Source organism: Taudactylus pleione, unplaced genomic scaffold (genome assembly GCF_031769625.1).
Source record: "Taudactylus pleione unplaced genomic scaffold, aTauple2 ptg000053l, whole genome shotgun sequence".
NCBI classification, from domain to species: Eukaryota; Metazoa; Chordata; class Amphibia; order Anura; family Myobatrachidae; genus Taudactylus; species Taudactylus pleione.
This window is the reverse complement of record NW_028284455.1, coordinates 11,572,897-11,587,400: the sequence shown is the minus strand read 5'-3', so window position 1 is coordinate 11,587,400 and position 14,504 is coordinate 11,572,897. Positions and strand designations below refer to the sequence as shown.

The 14,504-nt window shown below is 40.4% G+C and overlaps 1 protein-coding gene across 4 annotated transcripts in view; it reads left to right on the top strand.

Moving 5' to 3' along the window:
- Window positions 1–13,181: 13,181 nt before the first annotated feature.
- TBC1D5 (TBC1 domain family member 5) overlaps window positions 13,182–14,504 on the top strand; it is a 728,182-nt gene continuing 726,859 nt past the window's right edge. For 2 of the 4 annotated variants that reach the window (XM_088463373.1, XM_088463358.1), the window contains exon 1: window positions 13,182–13,257. The gene's annotated coding sequence lies outside the window, so the exon portion shown is untranslated. Of the gene's footprint in view, window positions 13,258–13,322; window positions 13,342–14,504 lie in introns of those variants that run through there. The other 2 variants (XM_088463381.1, XM_088463364.1) reach the window with 2 other exon arrangements.

Sequence of the window (14,504 nt, the reverse complement as noted above, 5' to 3'; positions counted from 1 at the left end):
GTTTTAATACAAATTCCTGGAGATGACGTGCGCTAGTAGGCGTCTCTACATATGCTAATGGGTGTCTGCATACACAGAGCGATCGCTCGCACAGCCAAAGTGGGTGTGCTTATGCCTTGGCGAGCGATCGCTTCCCATGGCGTCACTTTGACAAATTTGCATGCGCTGGATGCGAGCGATCGCATCTAGCGAGCGGGTCTAAATGAGGTCCTTAGTGGGGTGTGGGTAAAAGCCGGAAACATAGTAAATGTATTGAAAAAGCCGGAAATCATATTAAATGAATTGAAAAAGCCAGAAATCATAGTAAATGTATTGAAAAAGCCGGAAATTATATTAAGTTTATTGAAAAAGCCAGAAATCATAAAAAGGGTAAATTTACAAAAGTGACAGTTTTTAGAAGTGAGTTTTAGAAGTGATGTTGTCCATAGCAACCAATCAGATTCTACTTAACATTTAACTAGCACCTTCTAGAAGATAATAGCCAGATTCTAAAGGTGCATACACACGTAACGATTTTTTGAACGATTTAACTATAACGTCGTTATCGTTCAATCAGTGAAAAAATCGTTCAGTTTCTGAGTTATACCGATGAACGATTATTGTTCATGCGCGTTCCCGTTTGTAGTTCATTCTGACTGACCAACTGAACGATTTTCATTAAGGGAAGTTACAAAAATCGTTTGTAGTTCAAAAAATTGTTCATTGCACTTTAAAAAATCTGACAGATAATCTGAGAGAAAATCGTTCATAAAATTGTTGGTAACAAAATCGTTGTGTGTGTATGCAGCTTTATTGGTTGCTATGGACAACATCACTTCTAAAACTCGCTTCTAAAAACTCTCACTTTAGTAAATTTACCCCTAAATGTTTTGAAAAAGCTGGAAATCATAGTAAAGGTATTGAAAAAGCCGGAAATCATGTAAAGTATATAGAAAAAGCCGGAAATCATGTAAAGTGTATTGAAAAAGTCGGAAATCATGTAAAGTATATTGAAAAAGCCGGAAATCATGTAAAGTGTATTGGAAAAGTCGGAAATCATGTAAAGTGCATTGAAAAAGCCGGAAATCATAGTAAAGTGTATTTAGGGCCGTTAAGAACCAGCCCAGGCTCCATCACTGATGAGGGGGCTTGGCCTAATCGCGAGAGGCGTAGCCATACCCCCTTGGAATTTGTTTTAACCTATTTGTATCGCTGTGAGCCCCCCAGCCCGGCGCACATCCAGGGAATGCCCGATCATTGTGATCTCTCCGCTACACAGCGGCAGCAGCAGTCTCCCACTGCAGCCCAGCACACAGCAGCGTGTGCTGAGCTGCTGACAGGTAACAAGGAAGGGTGGCGGCATTGGACCAAGGCCCCTGCCGGGCCCCTCCAACAAGCCCAGGCCTGGGTAATTAGTACCCACCCCCTCTTGGCGCCGTTAAGTGTATTGGAAAAGCTGGAAATTATAGTGAATGTATTCAAAAAGCTGGAAATCATAGTAAAAACATTTTTAAAAGGCAGGAAATAATAGTAAATGTATTGAAAAATCCACACCAAAGCCAGATACACACACACTTTGCCATGTAAACACTGAAATAACGCGAAACACCCAGAACTACAGTACAGTAGATTTACAAAAAAAAGCCAAAAACATAGTAAATGCATAGTAAAAGTGATGGTCATGTACCCTACTCAGCTTTGTTTTTTAATATTTTTAATAAACAGAGGCCAAAGTTTTGAGTTATTTCACCTACAATATAAAAATATATGGTAAACAATCTTTGGAAGCATAAATGTACAGTCAGCCTACAAGTAAATATATTTTTTTAATAACAAAACAGCTAAAACTAACTTACCGTACATACTCGAGTATAAGTCAACCCGAATATAAGCCGAGGTACCTACTTTTACCCCAAAAAACTGGGAAAATGTATTGACTCGAGTATAAGCCTAGTGTGGGAAATGGCAGCAGCTGGTAGTGCCCCCTGTAGTAATTCCCCCTGGTTGTGCCCCCAGTAGTAATCCCTCCTGGTAGTGCTCCCAGTGGTAATCCCCCCTGTCAGTGTCCCCTGTAGTAATCCCCCCCTGGTAGTGCCCCCTGTAGTAATCGCCCCCTAGTAGTGCCCCCTGTAGTAATCCCCCCTTTGTAGTTCCCCCTGTAGTAACCCCCCCTGGTAGTGCCCCCTGTAGTAATCCCCCCCTTGTAGTTCCCCCTGTAGTAATTGCCCCCTGGTAGTGCCCCCTGTAGTAATCCCCCCCTTGTAGTTCCCCCTGTAGTAATTGCCCCCTGGTAGTGCCCCCTGTAGTAATCCCCCCTTGTAGTTCCCCCTGTAGTAATTGCCCCCTGGTAGTGCCCCCTGTAGTAATCGCCCCCTGTAGTCCCCCCCCCAGTAGAGAGAAAAGTAGTAAGAATAAAAAAAAAAAATCACTTACCTGAAACTCCCGCTCCTGGTCCCGCCGCTGTCCGCTCCTCCGGCTGCTTTGTATGGGAGAGACGTCGTCATGACGACGTCTCTCCCATTACCCACTGCGGGTGCCGGAAGATGGCTCCCGCAGTGGGAGCAGCAGCAGCCGCTGAGAGTCTGACAGACTCTCAGCGGCTGCTGATTACACCAAACACACAGCTGCCGGCTCCGGCGGCTGTGTGTTTGGCAGTGTGTAGCGCTGACCGAACTCCGTCCGGTCAGCGCTACACTTGACTCGAGTATAAGCCGAAAGGGGGTACTTTTTCAGCACAATAAATGTGCTGAAAAACTCGGCTTATACTCGAGTATATACGACTTAGACTGGTTGTGGGTCTAGGAGATATCGGGCTGTGCTGACTGAGTTACAAACATAAAGCTAATATGGTTGACTGGAATACACAAGACAAGAAGGGAGGAGGATGTTGTTGAGGTATATTGGGATACGAAAGGGAGAGTTTGGTGATGAGGAACAAGGGGTCAGGAGAGACAATGTCTATTTGCTTGCCTGAGGTTGAGGATGAATGGAAGGGGACATGAGACTTACAAGATAAGATCGTACATTGATATATTTATGTCAATACGGGAGAACAATTCTTTAGGTGAAGGAGGGACATTTCCAGATAAAATTAATCAAGGTCTTATCTGTATTAAATAAGAAGGATTTGTATGTACATACTTCTTAAGAGTTATCTTTGTGGGATTAATGTGCAACCAAAAAACTCAGTATTGCATCTGCAAATAGTCAAATATGAAGGCATGTAATTTTCTTTTTCTATTTCTGAGATTTGGTCTTGTATTGCTGCCAAAAAAATAGTTTAGGAAGGTTTTTAACATCTACCCTCAAACAGTAGCAGTGGTACCAGTCCTGACAAACTCCTTCACAGAATACCATTTCCAAATTGTCAATTGGTTTCAAACAAGACTCTTTCAGGAAGCATTGTGACCAGTGTCCTACAAAAAGCAATGATGTGACTTGAGAACAAAATGTGAGTGTATCCTTAAAACCGTATGGACATGTTTTTAGCACTGTGATAGGTTCCTGTCATTTGACTATACTTTTTGATGCCATTGTGGTAAATGAAATGTACTTTTCTTTTGGTTCTAAATAGGAATGCCCATCATATTTTATCAATTCAGTAGCTATCCAGTTTCGTATTTGTGGCATATCCTTCTGGGCGTATGGTATATTTGCTGATGCTGCAATTACATGTGTTATAATGGCACAAACAAACACACCACAATTATAATTATTTGATTGTTTTGGTATGTCCGTGGGACCATAGAATGACCATTCTTTCATATTCAAATGACATGAATATTTTAGAAATTGAATTTCATCTAAAAACTCCATTATTTTCTCAATGTTGGAAACATTCAATCCCTACAGAGAATCAAGGTACAATACCAATGTCTTCTTAAGAATGACAACAATAAGAATCCAGTGTACACCTCTATCATTGGAATCATCCAAATATCTTTTTTTATAAGACCATTCTTGAAGCAGTGTTTGATGGTCTGAACTGACATTCTTAGTAACAATAAGGATTAAAAAAGAATAACAAATGAAGGGAAAAATGTTTGCATCATAACCAAGGTCCTTGCAAAGAATTGCCTGTGAAGCAACCCATCAATGACACGGTCATTCAGCCACTCTGAAATTTTCAGAGAAACAAAGTCATAATCATATAAGCATATACTTGAAATAGTAGATACTAGACCTCCTTTCTTTGGACACCAATTGGGAAATTCTATATTGTCCCATGGTACTGGAACTACAGAATTTTGAAGTGATCACTTGTCTCTTACAGAAGCACTTTCTAATGTTTTTTCATGAATAGTAGAATAATCACAATGAAAGAGTGAATGTATTCTTTTTTGGGCGTTTAGCACTTTGGCCTTTTATGTTTGGCGATGAAGTTATAGGTGGTGTGCAGGATAACTCTGGAGAAACTGCATCCTGCACATCCACTTCCATAGTGGTCTCTTCTAGTGCCTCAATGGAATCAGACGCAGCAACAACATATGTTTTCTCTTGAAGTCTTGGAAATTTTCTTCCAGATCGACTTTTTTGTTTTCTATTTTGCTGTAGCTTTGTCAAGTGAAGTTTGCTATGTTTTTCAGGCATAACAGGCATCCCAATTGATTTTCTTGCAGCCATAATGTAATAGCATGTTCTTGTACTTGGGCAAGAACATTTCTCATTGGGGAACAAGCTAACTAAATAATGGTTATCTTTAGTACCTTTAATTACAAACACACCAGTTTGAGATGTAAGGGAAACTAATCCACGTGAAATTGAAATGTCTGCTAAAACCTGTTGGCGAGTGGTTGGAGACTTCTCATACATGGTCTCCTTTTGTGCTTGAAATACATATCCTTCTTTCACACGCTCAACTACTTGCTCTGGAGCACAAAATATGTCAGGAAATTTAGTATTTTCTGTCTCTCTTCCATATTTAGAATACTTGTCACATAAATGGTAATTACTCAGATTACAGAATTCACGTAGACGCTCACGACAGTAATAGTTTTCCATCTGGTACAAGGAAAGCACCATTGCTTCCATTGGAATTTCTTTTTAGTTTGAAAGCCACTTAAGTGCTGCATTGAAGCTTTCTGAATTGTTGGTTGTGATCCCGTTTTTTTCCATAATCTTATATTCTTTTAAAATCCATGATCCGTGTTGCGTGCAGATTATAGAATAAATTGACATTCAAAGTACTGCAGAAAGGCCATTTTCTTTTTACTTTATTTAAGAGCTTCATGTATTCCACTTCTGATTGGGAATTTAGTAAATCTACTATATCAACTTAATGTCAATTGATGTTTGCACCATGCTTTCTGAACATCTATCAATTTAACATCTTGTCTGATGTGATTCCAGCATACAACATGCTTTCCATTTGGAAGTAAAGTGTCAAAAGCATTTCAAATGGCTTGTTTCCTGTCTGTAACTACAATTACTTTGTTGGAGTTCAATTGTGGACAGTGTTCAAGTAGACATTCTAGGAAAAGTCTGTGATTTTTCACTTTTCTTGTTTCATGTAAAAGAAAGCCAGCTGGTATCAAGTGGTGATTCATCAAACATTGAATGACGAAATACAAGAGTGGTGACATAAAAATCACCTAAACTGAATGTTGTATTGTAAGACAACAGGACCGTCAAATCTTTTTCTATTTGTATAATAGTTTGGAGTTCCTTCAAAATTTCTTCGGAACCCATAACAAAAAAAATCAGGAAAGAGAAAAATAGTTTTTAGAAACCCTTCCAAGACATCGGAGAGGTCATATACGCTGTATAAATCATCGTGATTTACTCTTTTCTTCCTTTTCTAATTTTTTATTTTATTCCTAATTTGTTCTATGTCTCTTGGTTGTGCTACTGGTATATGAACAGAGTTGGGGACAGAAATAGTGCAAAGTTCCTGGTATATTTTTGCTGGTTTATGCTCATTGTCTGTAATCTGATGTATGACTAAAGGCAAGGTCCTTATGTGAGGCCTCTGCAGATACTTTTTCCTGTTTCCATGAGGCAATGCATGGTACTCACTTTCATCTCCTATATATTGAATTAGAACCTGCTCAGATTCAGTATCAACTAGCATATAACCATATCTAGTGAACTGTCCTGTTCTAGAGTCAGTTTTGATCTTGTGGTACATTTTTCGTATCTTTCGTATATATTCCAAGTATATTGAGCATATCTCCAGTAATTTTTTGTGATGGTACACACCACAAATGAATTTAAGTAAACATCACCTCCACTGGGTTTAACATGTGGGGAGGTACTTACTTTTTGAAGATCTGGGTGTGTTAATATTTCATAGGCTTCTTCTACTGAAAATGTTGAGTTTTTTTGTACAGTAAAGCGTCATTCTTTTCACGTTTTCATAGAAATAACACAGCAATAGAACTACTGGTGTGCATTTTGCTCCTCCATCAACAATTATGGAAAAGGGAGAGGTCAATCCTTAAAGCAGCAACTTGTTACTTTTGTTACAACTTAGCTGACAGAAGTTCATGACCTTGTACAATAAAACTAACACTATTTGCAGATTTTTCAACTGCACATACATGCAGCACACCTCCTTTTTCATCACATCCAAAATGTAGTCTATTGCATTGAGATCTGGTGACTGCGGAGGCCATTGGAAAACACTGATCTTATTGTCATGTGTTCTTTGGGGCCTATTTACTTAAAAGTAATGGTGCGTACACACGGGACGATCAGTCAGCGATAACGATATCGGTGACTGATCGTCCTGCACCTTCCCAGAGTGCTGGATGATTGATATGAATCATCCAGCACACCTCCAAATCACTAACGACTATAGCAACCCGCGATCACCAGTTTTTGGTCCATTCCAACACACCCAATGACCTGAATGCATGTGCGATGGACGATATCGTACCTGCGCATCGGTCGTTGGGTGTGTTGGAATGGACCAAAAACTGCACAATATGATCGATATCGTCATCGTACATATCATCCAGTTTAATCCTCCCGTGTGTACGCACCTTAAGAAAACAGCTGATTTCTAGCTTTTATTTAAAAATCTAACCCCGGCAGTATTTACATCAGTGGCAATGGAGAATATATTGCATATTTCTCCAATTTTTGCCACTTTGCATCCCTTCTGTACCCATATTTCTCTAATAGAGAAAAGCTTTTTGAGTTTTAAGTAAAATACTAACACTCTCTCAGGATGGCGTTAGGAGATAGAAACTCACCTTCTGATGTCTTGTCCGGCGCAGCTGTCCCTCTGATGCCATAGCCTGTACAGCTGGAGCTGGAGTAGAGAGCCTCTGTCTGTGATTTTACAGATTTCAAAAACAAAAGTTCCACAAATCTGTATTTTACTGACAGCAATGTGCTATCAGTAAATACTACAGATGGTCCTCGAACAGATATGCGGCAATGTGATGTGCCAGGACCAGAATGAACAGAACAGCCAAATTGCCATAAATCATTGTAAATATGTCCCCATGGTGCATTACCCTACTGGAAGTAGCCATTAGAACAGCCATTTCAAACTGCGGCTCGAATGTACATTTTATGTGGCCCGACATCGAGGGCTTAAATGTACATATTATGCGGTCCAGCCCACTCCTACCGCCCGCCCACTACAATGACCCCTGGCATATGGTGGCAGACTGTGACATGTCAGTGACTGGCCCTCCCAGGGGCATGCTCCTACCAGCGTGCCGCGAGTGCCAGCGCCCACTACTTTTCCCCCACCCGGCGCCATCGTCCCCACCGCATAATAGTGAGTAAGGTGACTCGCTCCACCTCCCACTTTACCTAAGCCGTATTGTCAGGCGCGCCCACGATAAAGTTTTTCATGTGAGCACTGAAGTCGGCGCAGCATCACAACATAACATCAAGCCGCGCCGGCTTCAGTGCTCTTAAGAAAAACTTTATTGCGGGCAGGCACGCTGAATGAGAGGAGCCGCCACGGGTGGTGTCAGAAGTCTGAGCAGGTGCTGGAGCAGACAGACAGAAGGAGCGAGGTAACTAAGGTAATTCTTCTCTTGCATGATTACATTTATTGCAGGCAGCATGTCATTACATTTATTGCAGGCAGCATCTCATTTATTGCATTCAGAATCATTAAATTTATTGTAAGTTTTTTTTATTGTGTATGAATAAGGTTGTGGGGGAAATGGGTGGAGGGGCGGGCAAAGGGAGGCCCCTGCTTAATTTGCTAGACCCGGGCCCCATAATTTCTGATGTCAGCCCTGGTATCACATGATGCCTTTTTTTTTTCTTGCGATCCACACACTCTTAAACCTTGAATATTCAGCCCGGTTGGGATTTTGAGGTTGACATGCCTGCATTAGAAAATAGGTAGACAGTGGCCTAAAAGAGATTTACATGGTGAGCAACAATACTGGTGTGGGCTGAACATTTAAAGAATGCTCAATTGGTATTAATCAGCTTAACGTGTGCCAAAAATCCTTTTCATACATCACCACTACACAAGACATAATGGATCATTGTCACACGCTGGACTAAGCAGCCAACATACTGGTCCGTGCTCCCTAGTCTGAGTTTGGCGTGACCACAGAGACAGCTGCCATCTTTAAAGTCTGCCCATACACCGTCTGCCGGCTGTCTCTCAAAGGTACAACTCACAGCCTATTAGTTCTGCTCACTCCTGCCCCAGCACTCATGCTGAATAATTAGAGAGCAGATGTACTAAGTATTGGAGAGAGATAAAGTAGATGGACATAAAGTACCAACCAATCAGCTGAGCTCCTAATTTTTCAAACACAGGGCTTGATTCAGCACAGGACGGAATAGCAAAGCTGCATGCAAGCAGCTTTATAATTGTGTCACTGCAATTATGGTAATGCAGCAGGAGTCATCACACCTCCTACATTCATTACTTATCCGAGCTGCGTTGTATAAAGCAGCATCAGAAAATCTTCGAGAACATTGGCTTATTAAGTGACCCATGGGGTCACGCAAGTCAGGGCCATAACTAGGGTAGTGCCATGGCACAGGGCGCTGTTTGGGCCTGTCAATTTTCCTGTTTATTATCATTCTCACTTGTAGCTTCCTCTTCTTTTATCCCCAGTATCTCCTGGCCTCCCCTATCTCTTCCCCATGAGGCCATGGCCCTTTTTCAGGTGCACTATCTTATGTCCCTATTTAAAAAATGGAGGAGGGAGGGGCGCCAATGATCTCTGGCACAGGGCACCAAAAAGTCTAGTTACGGCTCTGATGCAAGCCGGCCACCACAGATAAAAGAGGCCAGAAATTGTCCCATCAGCGAGATCCTGGCCTCCCCCCCAATGGCGGCATCATGCCTCAGTTTCAGGTAATGGAGAACGTCACCGCCCCCTCCCCACCCACAAATGGCAGCAGACTGTCAATCACTGACAGTCTGCGTGTGAACACGGAGGATCCGTACTGCACATGCTAAGTACTGGTCCAGCACCTGCGCAGATTCCCAACCATCATGAATCTGTATTCAGCAGTGCACGCTGAATCATGCCCACTATTTTTAACATGGCAGTTAGGAGGTGATTGGTTGGTACTTTATCGATCTCCACTTTATCTCTCTCCAAGCTTTGATTAAATTCTTTATTTGTTGTTTTTGTTAGCGAAATTACAATGCAAACTCACAACCCAAAAATGTACTAAATAGATGGATTCCTGGTGGTGACTTTGGCTGGCTTCTCTGACCATTCTCCTTGGATTCTAATTTTGCTACTGTCCTTTATAACCGTGTCAATTAGGAGCCCATTTATAATGAAATATATGCGATACATTCCCTGAAAACACTTGTTCTCAGGGGCTGTCCGAGAATACCAAGTATCACCAAGTAGGAAGGAGGGGTCCCTCAATTTTTGCAACAGCAACCACAGCCCCCATAGGTTTATATGGGGAATGCCTTGCTGTCAGAATTACCAAGTTCCAGAATGCGAAGGATTCCAGAGTCTGGCCCCTGCAGCTAACAACATCTGAAGACAAAAGTAACTGGCAGAGGGTACCTCTGGATCCCTCCCCAGCAATGGCTGCCGCACATGCGTGGTCAGTAGGTCACGCAGGAGTCCGGTTGGAGAAGTTAAGAAACTGCTGATGCAGTCTCCTCTCTACACATTGCAGGGTTGGGCTCCTTTTGGAGCCCCTGTCCCTGCGGTGTGAACAATGATACATTCAGGTGGTATAATCTCATACAGTAATGTGATTTTGAGCACTAATATCGCACCCAGATATTGCTACAAACATGATTATTGATAAATGGGCCATTTTGAACCTCTACAGCATATCTGCATGCATTTATGCTGACTTGCTACTAAATGATTGGCTGGTTAGTTTACCAATTCTGTGCATTGTTGAAAGATAGATAATGTTACTCTTAAAAAGTTGAAAATCTAGCAGTTTATTTACTAAAATATTTATTTTATTATGTTTACAGCTTTTTCAATGCATTTACTATAATTTCTGGCTTTTTTAATGCACTTTACTATTTTTTCTGGCTTTTTCAATACACTAATACCTCTTTTCATGTCATAAAAAGTAGGAGGTGACTGCTCCACAACCACCAATCAGCTCATTTTAGTCATGACCCAGGTCGGATAACCCAGGTTGCGCCGTTTACACTGCACCATTACCCAGGTCCATCCTGGGTCTGACCCTGGTAGCTACCTGGATTGGATTGCCGGGTCACTTGACCCAGGTTATTTTTCAGGGACCCTTTTACACTAAGCTGCGACCCAGGTAGACCCAGCAATAACCCAGGTTTTTGCTCTGGTGTAAAAGGGGTATTAATATGATTTCCGGCTTTTTCAATACAATTTACATAATTTCCGGCTTTTTTAATACTTTTACTATGACTTCCGGCTTTTTCATTACACTATACATAATTTTCGGCTCTTTCAATACATTTACTATGATTTTCAGCTCTTTCAATGCATTTACTATGATTTCCAGCTTTTTCAATACATTTAATATGATTTCCGGCTTTTTCAATACAATTTACATAATTTCTGGCTTTTCCAATGCATTTACTATGATTTCCGGCTTTTTCAATACACTTCATATGATTTCCGGCTTTTTCAATACATTTACTATGATTTTCAGCTTTTTCAGTACATTTACTATGATTTCTGGCTTTTTCAATACATTTACTATGATTTCCGGCTTTTTCAGTACACTTTACATAATTTCTGGCTTTTTCAATATAATTACGATTTCCGGCTTTTTCAATACATTTACTATGATTTCCGGCTTTTTCAATACACTTCATATGATTTCCGGCTTTTTTAATACATTTACTATGATTTCCGGCTTTATCAATACACTTTATATGATTTCCAGCTTTTTTTTATTTTATACACATACAATGGTTTTCTGGCTTTTTCCATACACTTTACATAATGTACAGCTTTTTCAATGCATTTACTATGATTTCTAGCTTTTTCAATTCATTTACTATGATTTCCGGCTTTTTCAATGCATTTACTATGATTTCCGGCTTTTTCAGTACATTTACTATGATTTCTGGCTTTTTCAATACATTTACTATGATTTCCGGCTTTTTCAGTACACTTTACATAATTTCTGGCTTTTTCAATATAATCACTATGATTTCCAGCTTTTTCAATACATTTACTATGATTTCCGGCTTTTTCAATGCATTTACTATGATTTCTTGCTTTTTCAATGTATTTACTATGATTTCTTGCTTTTTCAATGCATTTACTATGATTTCTGGCTTTTTCATTGTATTTACTATGATTTCCAGCTTTTTCAAAACACCTTACATTGTTTCTGTCTTTTTCAATGCAGTTACTATGATTTCTGGCTTTTTCAATGCATTTACTATGATTTCCGGCTCTTTCAATGCATTTACTATGTTTCCGGCTTTCACCCTCTTCCCTTAGACAGGGGTATTCAATATGGGAGCGAAAAGTCCGTGCTGGACTTTTCGCTCCACACTGGAGATTTTCCTGGGATAAAGTATCGGGCGCGCGCCCGCTTTATCCCCGTATTCAATATAAAACCTACGAAAACGGGAACCTGCGAAGTGGGATCTGCAAAAGAAAACAAAATTTATCTCGAATAAATTGTAGGACCCCCCTAAAACTGTAAAAACATGGAGGATCACTATGGGTACCCCCGTTTTAGCCTGCAAATGAAAGTCGTGGATTTAAATAGCCGCAGCAGATGTTTTTTTCCCGACATTGAAGAAGTGTTGCAGAACAGCACTTAGGCTATTTTTTTCATTTTTTTAAGTGGTCCCATCAAATTTGGGGTACATGAAAATGGGTACTAGCATATTTTTATGTCCCTAAAGTAAGTTTTAAAAAATTCTGCAACTATGCACCTGCCGCTATAATTCTATTCTAGAAAACACCTGCCGCATACTTGCAGAATAGCCCTGAACCTATTTCCCTATTGTTAAACACTTTTTTCCTATTTTTTTATTAATTTTTTGGGGTGTCCCTATTTTTTTTAAACTTTTTTTGAGTTATTTTAAAATGTCATTCCCAGGGGTGCAGGCTATTTTTTTTAAGCCTGCACCCCTAAACCCGAATTCTGCACTTTTTTTCGCCACCTATGCAGTGGTGAAAAGTTATCCCCGTTGTTTTTCAAAGACTTTTCGAACCTGCGAAAAGTCTTTGAAATTGAATACGGAGTAAAAACAAAACCTGTGAAAATGACATCATCGGTGCAAAAACATCGCAAAAACTGAGTTTTCGCTCCATATTGAATAGCCCTGTTAGTGTTATTAAAATGGGTGCGTCATCTGCATCTTTACCTACCCTCCAAAATTTCCCCTTTTGCCAGGTACATGCTTGAGCTTTATAAATAAATGATAATTAAAAAAAGGAATTTGCAGATACAATAGAAAATTATCTGACCGCTTCTTCTTTATGTAAAAAAATGTATACTGTATTAGTTCTGCTTGAACACATCAGATTTTACTTTCACAAAACATAAAACTTTTAAATCATAATTCAGTGATAAAATTGCGGGAGAGACATCACAAGATGGTGACTGGTCAGCAAGTTCTAAGAGAACAGAGCTAATTCATTCCTGTAGCTTAACTTCAGTGTACAAATATTGCTCAACATCTGGTATTCCTCAGCAAATCTGCAATGCAAGGGCTCATTATGTACGGCATGTACTTTATTCTGCCCGCTCACTTCCTGAGTTCGTAGCAGCTCTGCAATGAGCATGCCTATACCAACTGTCCCTCCCCGGCCACTGTAGCTGCTCAGCCCCAGTGATTGCTGGGATTTGTAGTTTCCTGTTATACCCAGTCAGTGTCTCCCTGTCATGGCTGCTTCCAGCTAGGTACTGTGCTTTTCCTCCTTATTAATACTCGCCTCTGGTTGTGGCAGCAGCAAGTCTGCAGGGTGTGAGAGGTGACAGTACAGGGTAATGGGCATTCATAGGAGATAGCTCTCCACTCACTGAGTGATCTGTAATCTGTTCCTAATGTATGGGACTGTGTGCATTCTTAGATGGCACAGATGTTGCTGTATAATTAATGGGCTTTTCGTGATAAACTTCCGAGTATGTCAGGATTGCATGTACTTCTAGTACTTCTTGCATTGTGCAGCACCACTTGAGTCTTGCAGAGATGACAGGCACTTTGTTTGCATGAGGCTGACATGATTGTTTCCTCTTTAGTCATATGATCAAGTACGTATAACTGCAGCCTGCTGAGGCTGCCCTACAGTGTTTATATAGGGTTATAGAGTAATGTGGACATGATACTTAGTATTGACTTCAGTAGTTAAACATCATTCATGCACAAAGCAATCTACATGAAAAACAACAAATATTCTAAATACACATGTATTGTATGTTTGTTGTAAATGTTATATTATTGGGATGTTTACTAAAAGAGAATCACTATGTTGCTGCTTTTTATTGCTTGCCAGGTGGTGGTGGACTGTTTTGAATGCATGTTACATACTGTGCATTAAATATAAAAATAGTCATAGGGATAGTGCTTATCCCCACATATAAGCTGTATGCACGTCCTACATCATGAAAGACTGAGCTTATTGTCCCCTTTAGCCTAATGTTGAATGGGATAAAGTAAATGATATCCTCAATGTGCTCTGCCATGTAGTGCAAAACAAGCTTTGGAGCTGCTGTGTGCCTTGTTTTACACTAGTGCACATTGCTTCAAAGTTTGTGGTGTGAAATGACATTTGTAAATTAGTAGAAGATTGCCCTAGGCAGAGTGGGGTGAAGCGAGGTCATTCCTTGCTCCCGGGGGTGAGACTAAACTCATATGGAGCATACACATGGTCAGATTTGTCAGATGAACGATTTGAACAATTTTACCAAAGTTTTGAACGATTTTTGACTGCATTAAAATGAATGGAATAGTCCAAGTCTGACTGCAAACACATCAGATGTCAGATATCGTTATCTGACAAACGGGAACGCGCATCGATCATCGTCCATCGTTCAGATATGTCAGATTTTCCTTCAGATATGAACGACTGAACGATTTTTAAATCGTTATCGTTGAAGGAAAAATCTGACCGTGTGTATGCACCATTAAGATGTTGGTCTTTTATGTG